The sequence below is a fragment of the Schistocerca americana genome, chromosome 3, assembly GCF_021461395.2.
Source record: "Schistocerca americana isolate TAMUIC-IGC-003095 chromosome 3, iqSchAmer2.1, whole genome shotgun sequence".
Lineage (NCBI taxonomy): Eukaryota > Metazoa > Arthropoda > Insecta > Orthoptera > Acrididae > Schistocerca > Schistocerca americana.
Genome location: NC_060121.1, coordinates 766,579,717 through 766,592,372, shown reverse-complemented (window position 1 = coordinate 766,592,372; position 12,656 = coordinate 766,579,717).

Here is a 12,656-nt window from a genome sequence, read left to right as displayed (position 1 = left end):
GATGTGTGTGTGTGTGTGTGTGTGTGTGTGTGTGTGTGTGTGTGTGTGTGTGTGGTGTTCTGCGCAATGTGGTTATATACAAATCACATAAGTGCTGCATGCACTCTACAGTATTTCATAAGTACAAGCCTACAACATTTCAACAAAATTAAGCGGGATTTTCGACATAAGTATTACTACTACTCAGTCTTAATATTTTTTTTACATTATGTTAGATCGTTATGAAGGATAGTTACGTTTAAACAGGTCGTTTGTAACACCGGCTTTTTACCATAGCGCACCAACAACCCAAGAATCTTTCACCACAAGGGGGAATAAAGAGTAAAAATCTTATGTAAACTTCAAACAAATTCGAATCTTGTGAACAGCCGTCTGAAGATGGAACTATCGGTTCGAACTCGATTTACTTAAATAAATAGCATTATTAATAGTAGTTATTACTTTTGCTTTTTCAAATTGATTTTCATTCAATATCCCTCCTTTTGCTTCAGTGGTGTCCACTATTTCCCGCAATTATTTTTCATTCTTTGCTAGAAAAACCATGTGATCTGCAAATCTCAAAATTACATTATTCGCCTCCAATTTTCGCCCGTCTTTGTATCTAGTGGAAGTAGCCCAGTCATATTTCCTAATTACAGAATTAAAAGTTTTGGAGACATACAGCAGCCTTGCTTTATACCCTTTCGTTCGCTACTATCTCCACTCAGTCTCACGCTTTTTGATTTAAATACCTACTTCTTCTGTCGACGCTTTTTCTTGCTAGCTTATCTCAAGTCACATTGTCAAATACCCTATCCCGATCTGTGAAACATGTAAGTCTGTTCACCACTCAATAACCCCCCCCCCCCCCCCCCCCCACACACACACACACAAATTGAAAGTGTCCTATAGCATCTCTTATGCTTGTATTCCTTTAAAATTAAACAGTTCCTCAACGAAATTTCCCTCCATTGTCTCCATTAAAACCATTGTTTGTATCTGAAATCACTTACGTTCGTACCAACTTAGAACACTTTAATGACAATCCTACAATGAATAAATTCTTTATAAGCCTTAATGGATGAATGCAGCCCATCACCTCGATAGTTTCCTGTCAAATCTGTTGTCATCTTTTACTTGCGAACGACAGAATAACCAGTTGCCATATTAAGTGCACTATCGATCGCTTCACCTACACCGATACGCTGAACTTCTGTGCCATCAGCTACATAGTACATAATCCCATAACTCTCGTGCTGTGGTCGTGCGACTCCATGAACGTTGGGTACACCTGTAGAACGCCGAGGTCAGCTGACCTCAATCACGTGGAACACATCTGGGACGAAGACTGTAGAGAATGTCTTAGTTCACGGTCCGGCGAACGACCACGAATGGTGGCCAGACGTTGTTACTAACTTCGTTCTACTTTTCCTCGAGTAGTGGCACGGCTGATAAAAGCTTTGTATTTTTGGCGATTTTTCATATCTATTAAATCAACTTGGCGAGGCCCACATAATAATTTTTAACCTGTCCTGTATTTATTACCGAGACACGAACCCGTTCTAATCGACTCTCCAATATCGCGCTCCACGCACGTATTCGAGAATACTTTACGGGGCAGGCTGCAACCTCCTTGGAAAGCGACCGGCTGTACTAAGCGTGGGTGGAAACTACTGGCTGCTCTGGCGTCCCAAGAGCTCGAGTTTTTCGGCTCCATGCCTCGTGGATGCGTTCCTGGAACCAATTACAAATGTCTGCAGCAACACAAACATCACATATGGTGAAACGAAGCATTTTAATACCAGTTGTAGCTATGGCGATTACACACGTGTTTATTGAGTGTTCAGTTTTTTAGATAACTAAACGATAGTGGCACGTTCGCAGAATATGTATTGGTTTTTTTTTTTTTACCAAGGAATCAGCCCAGGCTCACAATCACTAATCTACGAACGAACCGACCCATTCAGACCTAATTCATAACTCCCAATCTTCACTAAATCAGTTGATTCGGAGTTCGATGCTCGGTAAGTGGTATGAGGTTTTTTCACAATGGTCTAACTTCTACCAGTGCTTTGCGTTTGTAAACTCTTGATAAGGGTATCGTGCTTCCGATTTCTTGTTGATTGTTCCTCAAATGATTCAAATGGCTCTAAGCACTATGGGATTTAACATCTGAAGTAATCAGTACCCTAGACATAGAACTAATTAAACCTAACTAACTTAAAGACATCACACACACTCATGCCCGAGGCAGGATTCGAACCTGCGAGCGTAGCAGCCGCGTGGTACCGGACTGAAGCGCCTAGAACCGCTCGACCACAGCGGCCGGCACTATTCCTCAAAGTCGATACTATCTGGACCTTGATCAAGTGGAAAAGTTGGCACAGTTTCTTTCGGGTTTACAGGAGTTTTTGCTCTGCGTTCTGCTTCCCAGGAGTTGATGTTACTTGGACATTGATTAACGCTATTTTCAAAAGTAGGAAACAGTCTCTGTTTGACAGTGAGATATCCATGCCCTCTATCATCTGTGGAAATTTCACCAACATTTTGTCTGTTATGTAGTTATAACAGGTTTCCGAATTTGTATTCTTATCCGCCGGAACGACTTTGCCTGAACCACATTAACGAAAAGTAATTGGCAAACTACACTACCGGCCATTAAAATTGCTACACCACGAAGATGACGTGCTACAGACGAGAAATTTAACCAACAGGAATAAGATGCTGTGATATGCAAATGTTTAGCTTTCCAGAGCATTCACACAAGGTTGGCGCCGGTGGCGACACCTACAACGTGCTGATATGAGGAAAGTTTCCAACCGATTACTCATACACAAACAGCAGTTGACCGGCGTTGCCTGGTGAAACGTTGTTGTGATGCCTCGTGTAAGAAGCAGAAATGTGTACCATCACGTTTCCGACTTTGATAAAGGTCGGATTGTTGCCTATCGCGATTGCGGCTTATCGTATCTCGACATTGCTGCTCGCGTTGGTGCAGATCCAATGACTGTTAGCAGAATATGGAATCGGTGGGTTCAGGAGGGTAATACGGAACGCCGTGCTGAATCCCAACGGCCTCGTATCACTAGCAGTCGAGATCACAGGCATCTTATCCGCATGGCTGTAAAGGATCGTGCAGCCACGTCTCGATCCCTGAGTCAACAGATGGGGGGGCGGGGGGGGGGGGGGGGGGGGGGGGGACGTTTGCAAGACAACAACCATCTGCACGAACAGTTCGACGACGTTTGCAGAAGCATGGACTATCAGCTCGGAGACCACGGCTGCGGTTACCCTTGATGCTGCATCACAGACAGGAGCGCCTACGATGGTGTACTCAACGACGAACCTGGGAGCACAAATGGCAAAACGTAATTTTTTCGGATGAATCCAGGTTGCGTTTACAGCATCATGATGGTCGCATCCGTGTTTGGCGACATCGCGGTGAACGCACATTGGAAGCTTGTATTCGTCATCGCCATACTGGCGTTATCACCCGGCGTGATGGTATGGGGTGTCATTGGCTACACGTCTCGGTCACCTCTTGTTCGCACTGACGGCACTTTGAACAGTGGACGGTAGATTTCAGATGTGTTACGACCCTGGCTCTACCCTTCATTCGATCCCTGCGAAACCACACATTTCAGAAGGATAATGCACGACAGCATGTAGCAGGTCCTGTACGGGCCTTTCTGGATACAGAAAATGTTCGACTGCTGCCCTGGCCGGCACATTCTCCAGATCTCTCACCAATTGAAAACGTCTGGTCAATGGTGGCCGAGCAACTGGCTCGTCACAATACGCCAGTCACTACTGTTGATGAACTGTGGTATCGTGTTGAAGCTGCATGGGCAGCTGTACCTGTACACGCCATCTAAGCTCTGTTTGACTCAATGCCTAGGCGTATCAAGGCCGTTATTACGGCCAGAGGTGGTTGTTCTGTGTACTGATTTCGCAGGATCTATGCAGCCAAATTGCGTGTAAATGTAATCACATGTCAGTTCTAGAATGATATATTTGTCCAATGAATATCCATTTATCATCTGCATTTCTTCTTGGTGTGGCAATTATAATGGCCATTAGTGTATATTGCTGGCCAATAAAATTGCACGCCAGGAAGTACAGCAAATAACGAAATTTTACTTACACTGAGGGGAAAAAATCGCAACACCAAGATGGAGTTGTGCGACATAAGCGAAAGTTGCTAGACGTGTTTCTACATCTGAAAGATGCTGTCTATTCAAAATTTCGCGCCAGTCACATAAGAGTGGTCCTAGTAGCGCCGTTATGAGAATGCAAATCAGCTTTGCTTTAAATATAAGTTGTAACGGTCGTGAGCTTTATTTACCTTTGAGACTGAACGTGGCGATTTGATGTTAGTCAAGAACGCCTTTAAGGCGACAAAGGCGTCATTATCAACACCTCACTGACTTTGAATGGGATCGTATAAAATCGCTACAAGAAGCCGGAAGTTCCTTCTGTGATACTGCAAGAAGACTTGGCAGAAATGTAACCACTGTACATGATGGCTGGTAGTCGTGGTGACGAGAATGTAGCCGTCGCAAGAAGACCGGCCTCCTGACGGCCACGTGGCACTGCGAAGAGGGAAGACCATCGTGTTCGACCTATGGCTCTGGCGCATCGTACTGAATTTGCAGCAGCAATCTGAGCAGCAGTTGGCACCACAATGACACAACGAACTGTTACAAATCCGTTACTTCAAGGACAGCTCCGAGCCAGACGTCCTGTGATATACATCCCACTGACCCCAAACCACCGCTGTTTGCGACTTCAGTGGTTCAATCGAGGGGTCATTGGAGGGCAGGGTGGAGATATGTTGCGTTTTCTGATGAAAACTGGCTCTGCTCGTTGCCAGTGATGGCCGTTAGAAGGAGACCGTTGAGGGCCTGCAACCAACCTGTCTGCATGGCAGACACACTGGGCCTACACCAGGAGTTCTGGTCTGGGGTGCGATTTTGTATAACAACTGGAGCACTCTCGTGGCTATCCCTCTCACCCTAACAGCGAAATTGTACGTCACTTTGGTGATTCGACCTGTTATGCAGCCATCCATGATCAGCATTCCAGGGGTGTCTTCCGACAGGATAGTGCTCGACTTCATACTGCAGTTGTTACCCAACATGCTCTACATAGTGTCAACTTGTCCCCTTGGCCTGCTCTATCAGAAGGAGAAGAGTAGTGTCTAACGTCCCGTCGACAACTAGGTTATATGAGACGGAGCACAAGCTCGGATTAAAGGAGGGATGGGGAAGGAAATCGGACGAGCCCTTTGAAAGGAATCATCTCGGCATTTACGTGAAGCGATTTAGGGAAATCACGGAAAATCTGAATCAGGATGGTCGGACGCGGGTTTGAACCATCCTCCACACGAATACGAGTCTACTGTGATAACGACTGCCCCACGTCGCTCATTGCCTGCTCGATCATCATATTTCTCCAATCAAGCACATGCGGGATGTCATCGAACGACAGCTTCAGCGTCATCCACAAACAGCGTTAACTGTCACCGTATTGACAGACTAAATTCAACAGGTATGAAACTCCATCCCACAAACTGACATCCGGACCTGTACAACACATTGCATGCACGCGTTTGCGTGCTTGCATTCAACATTCTGACAGCTCCACCGGTTATGAACGTACCAGCATTTCACATTTGCAGCGGCTTATCCCGTGATTCCATTAACCTGTGATCTTGCAATGTTAATCACTTACATATATTATCTAGACAAATTTATTTCCTAAAGTTCATTACCCTACATTAATTATTTTTTAGTGTTGCGATTTTTTTTCGTCGGTGGACTATGTGCATATAAGCAAGAACTGAATTTGATTCGGGGGTTACGCAGTAAAAGAGGAGGAGCTGAATTTGTATGTGATTTGAGGGTTGTACCTGGTAGGAAATTTAGCATGCAGAACTTCCAACTTCGGCAGCAACAATGACTCATTGCGCGCTGGGCATCGACTCGAAATCATCTTGGTTGACACTTATGGGTACATCTTTCCATGCTGCTTCAACTCTGTGCCAGAGCTCATCAATCGTAGAAGGTTACCAGAGGCGAGGTGCAAGTAGCCCATCAACAGATTGAAAGTTCTTGCCCCTTTTATAAGAAAACCTGTGGTGTCACCGCCAGACACCACACTTGCTAGGTAGTAGTTTTAAATCGGCCGCGGTCCACTAGTACATGTCGGACCCGCGTGTCGCCACTGTCAGTGATCGTAGACCGAGCGCCACCACAAGGCAGGTCTCGAGATACGGACTAGCACTCGCCCCAGTTGTACGGACGACTTTGCTAGCGACTACACGGACGAAGACTCGCTCATTTGCAGAGCAGCTAGTTAGAATAGCCTTCAGCTAAGTCCATGGCTACGACCTAGCAAGGCGCCATTAGCAGTATATTGCATTTATCTAGAGAGAGTCTCACTTGTATCATCAAGAACGCTGTATACAAATGATGGATTAAAGTTAAGTATTCCAGCAGCTACGTACTTTTCTTTATAGCATTCATTACGTATCCTGTTTCAGACCTCACGCCACCCTGCGTGAGTTAGCGCGTGCATCTTGGCCGCCTCTTTCTATTAGTGTACGTAGTGTTGCCAAGTCTGCCGACACTACAAAACCAACTTGTAGTAATATAGGACGAGCAAGTCCAATACTCGTTTCTGTCACAAGAACACTGAAGAACACTGTCCAGAGTGATGCAGTAATATTAGCTGAACCAAATTTTTGGAGTGAATGTGACTCCTACACTGGTCAGAGGGTGCCGTGGCGTCTGGATCTTTGAAGTATACACAGAAAGGCAAAAATTTCGTGCCCAATTATTCTCTAGGTGCTCTGCCAACAATAGAGGCCATAGAGACATTTGGTGACACACAATCCCCGAGAGTGAAGGCTGTCTTTGCCAGTAACTCGTCTAAATCACTACAAAATAACCGCAGAAAATGAATTAGTATTGCATAGCGATTGCGATAGTAACATCAAATTGTAACAGTTATGTCACAAGATGTTTTCAGTGAGTGAGAGACCTGGAGAAAGCACTGGCCAATGCATCTTTCGAACACTGTGTATATCTAAGTAGTTCAGAATAGCACATGCAAAATGGAGTTTTGCGTTCTCTTGTTGAAAGACAACGTCAACGAGATCTCGAAGATAAAGTTCACTCACCAGCCTCGACATGTCAGAAATGTAACGTCTAATGTCCAAATGACCAGCTAGGCGAACCAGAGTGTCGTGTTGTGAACCCAGTGGGACCCCACGCCACCAAGCCAGTCGCTAGCTCCTCATAACGATGACGAATGCAATCGGACAATGTTCGTTCTCCATACAGCCTTCACACTGAGATGCACCAGTCTGGAAGGTATGTGTCCAGTGCTGTCTTAGGGCGCACTGATCTCAATCGACCTCTCTCTGTGCGGCTGCCTCGAGGGAAACCTCAACACTGCTCGCCATGCTGATAGTCGCCAGTCGTCTCACTTTCCGCGTGGATACTTACATTGCTAAAATCACCAGTATTTGTCGCCGCTGTACGATACTGCACAGCCAGGTGAACAACACTCCTTTGTTGTCGGCTGCTTGTCGGACGGGGTGGCTGAGATCCCGCGTGGCATTGAGTATGGCTGTCCTGAAACCATAAGTTCCATATTCGCATGACATTTGTGGGCTTACAACCAATGCGAGTAGCGATAAAGCGGAACAATGAACCACAGTCTCGATAGCCTACAAATCCTACGGCTGACGAATTCCAGCACGTTCTGGTAGACATTTCTCCTTTTTACACTAGTCGTTGCATGCTCTTCCACAAGCAACCAACATTCATATGCGTAATATTATTAGTTTGACGTTCGTTGCATCTTATTTTCATGGCAATGCATTTTTAATGGATGACAGTGTTATTCTCGAGAAAAAAAAATCAACGATGTTTTTCACTCGTGGATTGGAGCCTGAATTTCAGCCTGAAATTGAGAGTGCTAGTCTGAACAATTAAAATGATGGTGACACCATTATTTATTCAAATAAACAGCTGAAAATTAATATAAACCAACATATGGAGAAAGTGCGCGGAACTGAAGTATGAAAGGGTAAGCTAATTGGAGGACAATTCTCGAATGTACGGCCAGATATCGGTAGCCAATATGCACAATGTTTCGGCAAACGACCACGTCACCATCAACAACTGTGCTGATTACCTAATTGCGTTCGCCTCTTACAGAGTTTCACAGCGGCAACAGACTTGAATGGCTAAGTCTGAGGATGCTAATCATGGCCGATAGAAAGCTCACAATATGACTCTTGTTGTCTCTGGCAATTCTTATAAGGCATCACGCTTTTGTATCGTTGTAAGAATACGATCTCTCCGCACCAATGCCATGTGACGTTACATTTCTCGAACAACTATAACGCCATATATGAGGTCATTGTCCCTGGGTGTAGTCACGTGTGGCTCCTCTACTGCCGTGTTTCTCTAAAGTAAAATCTTGTGACTATTAGGTTGTATTGCATTCCTCTCCGAAATCTTCTTCAGTGATCGAAGTTTCGGACCTTCTATTAGGATTTTCTTCATGAGTCATTTGGTGTTCCTATCAACATCAAGATCGTTAGTGAATGGAGGAAACTGGCCTAATCTTGTGCTGGTGATTCCACACGGCTCGTAAGTATTTAACGAAACTCGTATTTCAAAACTGACAAAAGCTTCTAATAAACTAATTATTTGTAAGCGTAGGCTTCCGCGGCCGTTGTCTTCTTCAATAAAATTCTTCAGGGTATCAGACCGCATCGTCATAATTTTAAAATGCGCCAACGTTTCGGCCAGCGTTGCAGCTAGCCTTCATCAGGGCCTTACGTTAACTGCTAAATGAACACACTTGGTTCCTTAAATAGCTGCACGAGAAAACCGTGTCGTTACTTGATTGGCTGTAAAAGGAGGAGGAGGAGGGGTGAAAGGTATGCTTTATTGGTGTTTCCTTTATTATCTGTCATTGGCTGAAATAGCTGTTTTCTATTGGTCTTTATATTAATCCACCCCATTGGAGGAGACGGACGAATAGCGAACAGGTGATGGCTGTGACGTCACACTGTTTCCATGCTGTCCAGAAGCTGGCTGCGGCGTGCCATTGCTTTGTGTGCTCGCGACCACTACTGCGGCTCTCCGCGTGTCTGCATGAGCCGCCACGGCTCTGCCGCCGCTCCGTAGCCCTGCTATTGCAGGCAGCCACGACCTCGGAAGCTTGTACCCGTCCTATCTATTCATGTTGGCGGGTCTTTTGGCTATTTCTATCGCCTCTCTAATCTTTCTTTTGAAAGTGAGAGGCTGTTTCGCCAGGACGCGGGCTTCTTGAAAAAATATTGGTTTCCCACACTCGTCTCGGTGTTCCGCCACTGATGACTTAGTGTGTTGTTTCAGGCGGATATATCTTTCATGTTCCGAGAGCCTTGTGCTAATCGGACGTCCCGTCTCACCTATGTAGACTAATCCACACGCACAACCAATTTCATACACGCCTGCTGTGTGTAGTTTGTCAACTGCATCCTTGGTAGAACCGAGCATGTCTGATATTTTGTTTCTGCTTCGGAAAATTGGTTTGATGTCGGCTTTTCGTAGAATTTTGCCAATACGTTCGGTGACCCCTTGTACATATGGTAACACAGCAATGCTCTGTGCCTCCTTCTCCTCTTCCCTATTAGTCTTCTCCCTTGTCGACATGGTGCTGTCTATCATCTGCTTCCCATAGCCATTAGTTCCGAAGATGGACCTGAGGCGTTCAAGTTCTGTCTTCAGATGTTCTTCGTCGCTTATCCTGTACGCTCTCTTCGTTAGCGTGTGCAGGGCGGACTTCTTCTGCGTGGGGTGATGGTGGGAGGAGGCGTGAAGGTACCTGTCCGTATTGGTTGGTTTCCTGTACACTTTGTGGCCAAGTTTACCATCAGGTTTTCGATAAACTTCCACGTCGAGAAAAGGCAGCACCCCATTCTTCTCTGTTTCCATTGTAAACTGAATTTTCCTATGCTGTTGGTTAAGGTGCTTGTGGAAGTTCTGTAACTCCTCTTCTCCGTGGGGCCAGATGACGAAAGTATCATCGACATAGCGAAGCCAACAATTTGGACGTAATGGTGCGGACTGGAGGGCTGTTTCCTCAAATGCCTCCATGAAAATTTCTGCTGCGATAGGCGATAGGGGTGAGCCCATTGCTACACCGTCAGTTTGTTCATAAAATTGGCCTCTCCACTTGAAATAGGTGGTCGTCAGACAGCGGCGCACAAGCTCACATATATCAGGTGCCACGCGTTCTTCTAGGATGTTCACAGTATCTGACACTGGGACATTCGTGAATAGGGATTTGACGTCGAAACTAACCATCAGATCTTGGTCTGTAACACGCATTTCTCGTGCGGTTAAAGGCGCTGCAGTCTGGAACCGCAAGACCGCTACGGTCGCAGGTTCGAATCCTGCCTCGGGCATGGATGTTTGTGATGTCCTTAGGTTAGTTAGGTTTAACTAGTTCTAAGTTCTAGGGGACTAATGACCTCAGCAGTTGAGTCCCATAGTGCTCAGAGCCATTTGAACCATTTTGAACCACGCATTTCCTTTAGGAGAGACACGAAGTGAGTGGAATCCTTAACGTAGGACTCGGTTTGATGCACTAGGTGTCGGAGCCTAGGTGCCAGTTCTTTCGCTAGGTAGTAGGTCGGCGAATTTATACTGTTTACTATGGGCCTTAAGGGGAAGTCGGTTTTGTGTACCTTCGGTACACCATATATCCTTGGTGCCTGTGTCACTTGCGGGATGAATCTTCTGGCCTTGTCGAAGTTGATTCTAGAGTGCTTGAGCAGTGCCTGCGTCGTTTTGATTACCTTGGCCGTCGGATCTCCCTGAAGTTTCTTGTAGATAGGTTCTGCGAGAATATCTTCCATTCGTTTGTTGTAATCAGTTGTGTCCAAGACTACAGTGGCGTTGCCCTTATCTGCCTGTACCACTACTAAGTGGGGGTTGTCCCTGAGTTCCTTGATGGCATGGTATTCCTCAGCGTTGATGTTTTGCTTCGGTGGCTTTGCTTTATTCAGAACTCTGACCGTTTCGTGCCGGATCTTCTCCGCCTCGGCCTGTGGCAGATGACGTACCGAAGCCTCTACGGATTCTATGATATCTTCTTTTGGAACTCGCTTAGGTGCGACTGCGAAATTCATCCCCTTGGCCAGAATTGCTGTGGTTGCTTCGCTCAAGGTGTGGCTGGAGAGGTTGACCACTGTCCGTCGCCTGTCCAGCGTCAATGTTTCGTCCGTGGCTTTCTGTTGTAGCTTGTCGTACTTTCTCATCTGGCGGTTAGTAACATCAAACCAATTTTCCGAAGCAGAAACAAAATATCAGACATGCTCGGTTCTACCAAGGATGCAGTTGACAAACTACACACAGCAGGCGTGTATGAAATTGGTTGTGCGTGTGGATTAGTCTACATAGGTGAGACGGGACGTCCGATTAGCACAAGGCTCTCGGAACATGAAAGATATATCCGCCTGAAACAACACACTAAGTCATCAGTGGCGGAACACCGAGACGAGTGTGGGAAACCAATATTTTTTCAAGAAGCCCGCGTCCTGGCGAAACAGCCTCTCACTTTCAAAAGAAAGATTAGAGAGGCGATAGAAATAGCCAAAAGACCCGCCAACATGAATAGATAGGACGGGTACAAGCTTCCGAGGTCGTGGCTGCCTGCAATAGCAGGGCTACGGAGCGGCGGCAGAGCCGTGGCGGCCCATGCAGACACGCGGAGAGCCGCAGTAGTGGTCGCGAGCACACAAAGAAATGGCACGCCGCAGCCGGCTTCTGGACAGCTTGGAAACAGTGTGACGTCACAGCCATCACCTGTTCGCTATTCGTCCGTCTCCTCCAATGGGGTGGATTAATATAAAGACCAATAGAAAACAGCTATTTCAGCCAATGACAGATAATAAAGGAAACACCAATAAAGCATACCTTTCACCCATCCTCCTCCTCCTTTTACAGCCAATCAAGTAACGACACGGTTTTCTCGTGCAGCTATTTAAGGAACCAAGTGTGTTCATTTAGCAGTTAACGTAAGGCCCTGATGAAGGCTAGCTGCAACGCTGGCCGAAACGTTGGCGCATTTTAAAATTATGACGATGCGGTCTGATACCCTGAAGAATTTTATTGAAGAAAACTAATTATTTATTTACTGGTTTCGGTTCTCTCCAGGTATAATAAAATAATTTGCGGTACATTTCGAACTTTTCCATGTAGGCTGTAGGTGATGAGAAGTTAGAAACCGGTAGAAGATAAATAATTATTTTATCAGCTGCTCTTTGCAGGTTTGAAGTATGACATTTTTCAAATAACTGGAGTTTGTTGAAAGAACTACCCAGTATTTGGATGAAATAACATCGGAAGAACACAGACGCGTCAAACATGGATGTTACGGAAGTGTTCATAAGACCATCGTATGCGTGTTTGTCGAACATATACACTGGGTGCGGGGAAAAGGGCAATTGGCGATTTTATTTCCGTTTTTTCGATACGTTGGACAAGCATGGATTTGTATCGATGGCTGAAAACTGAATTTAGTTTCATTGGTGGTTAAGAGAAAGTTTCACTCGGAAATGTATTGCATTTAAGGTGAGTACAATTTGAGAGACCTTTTAGCCAAAG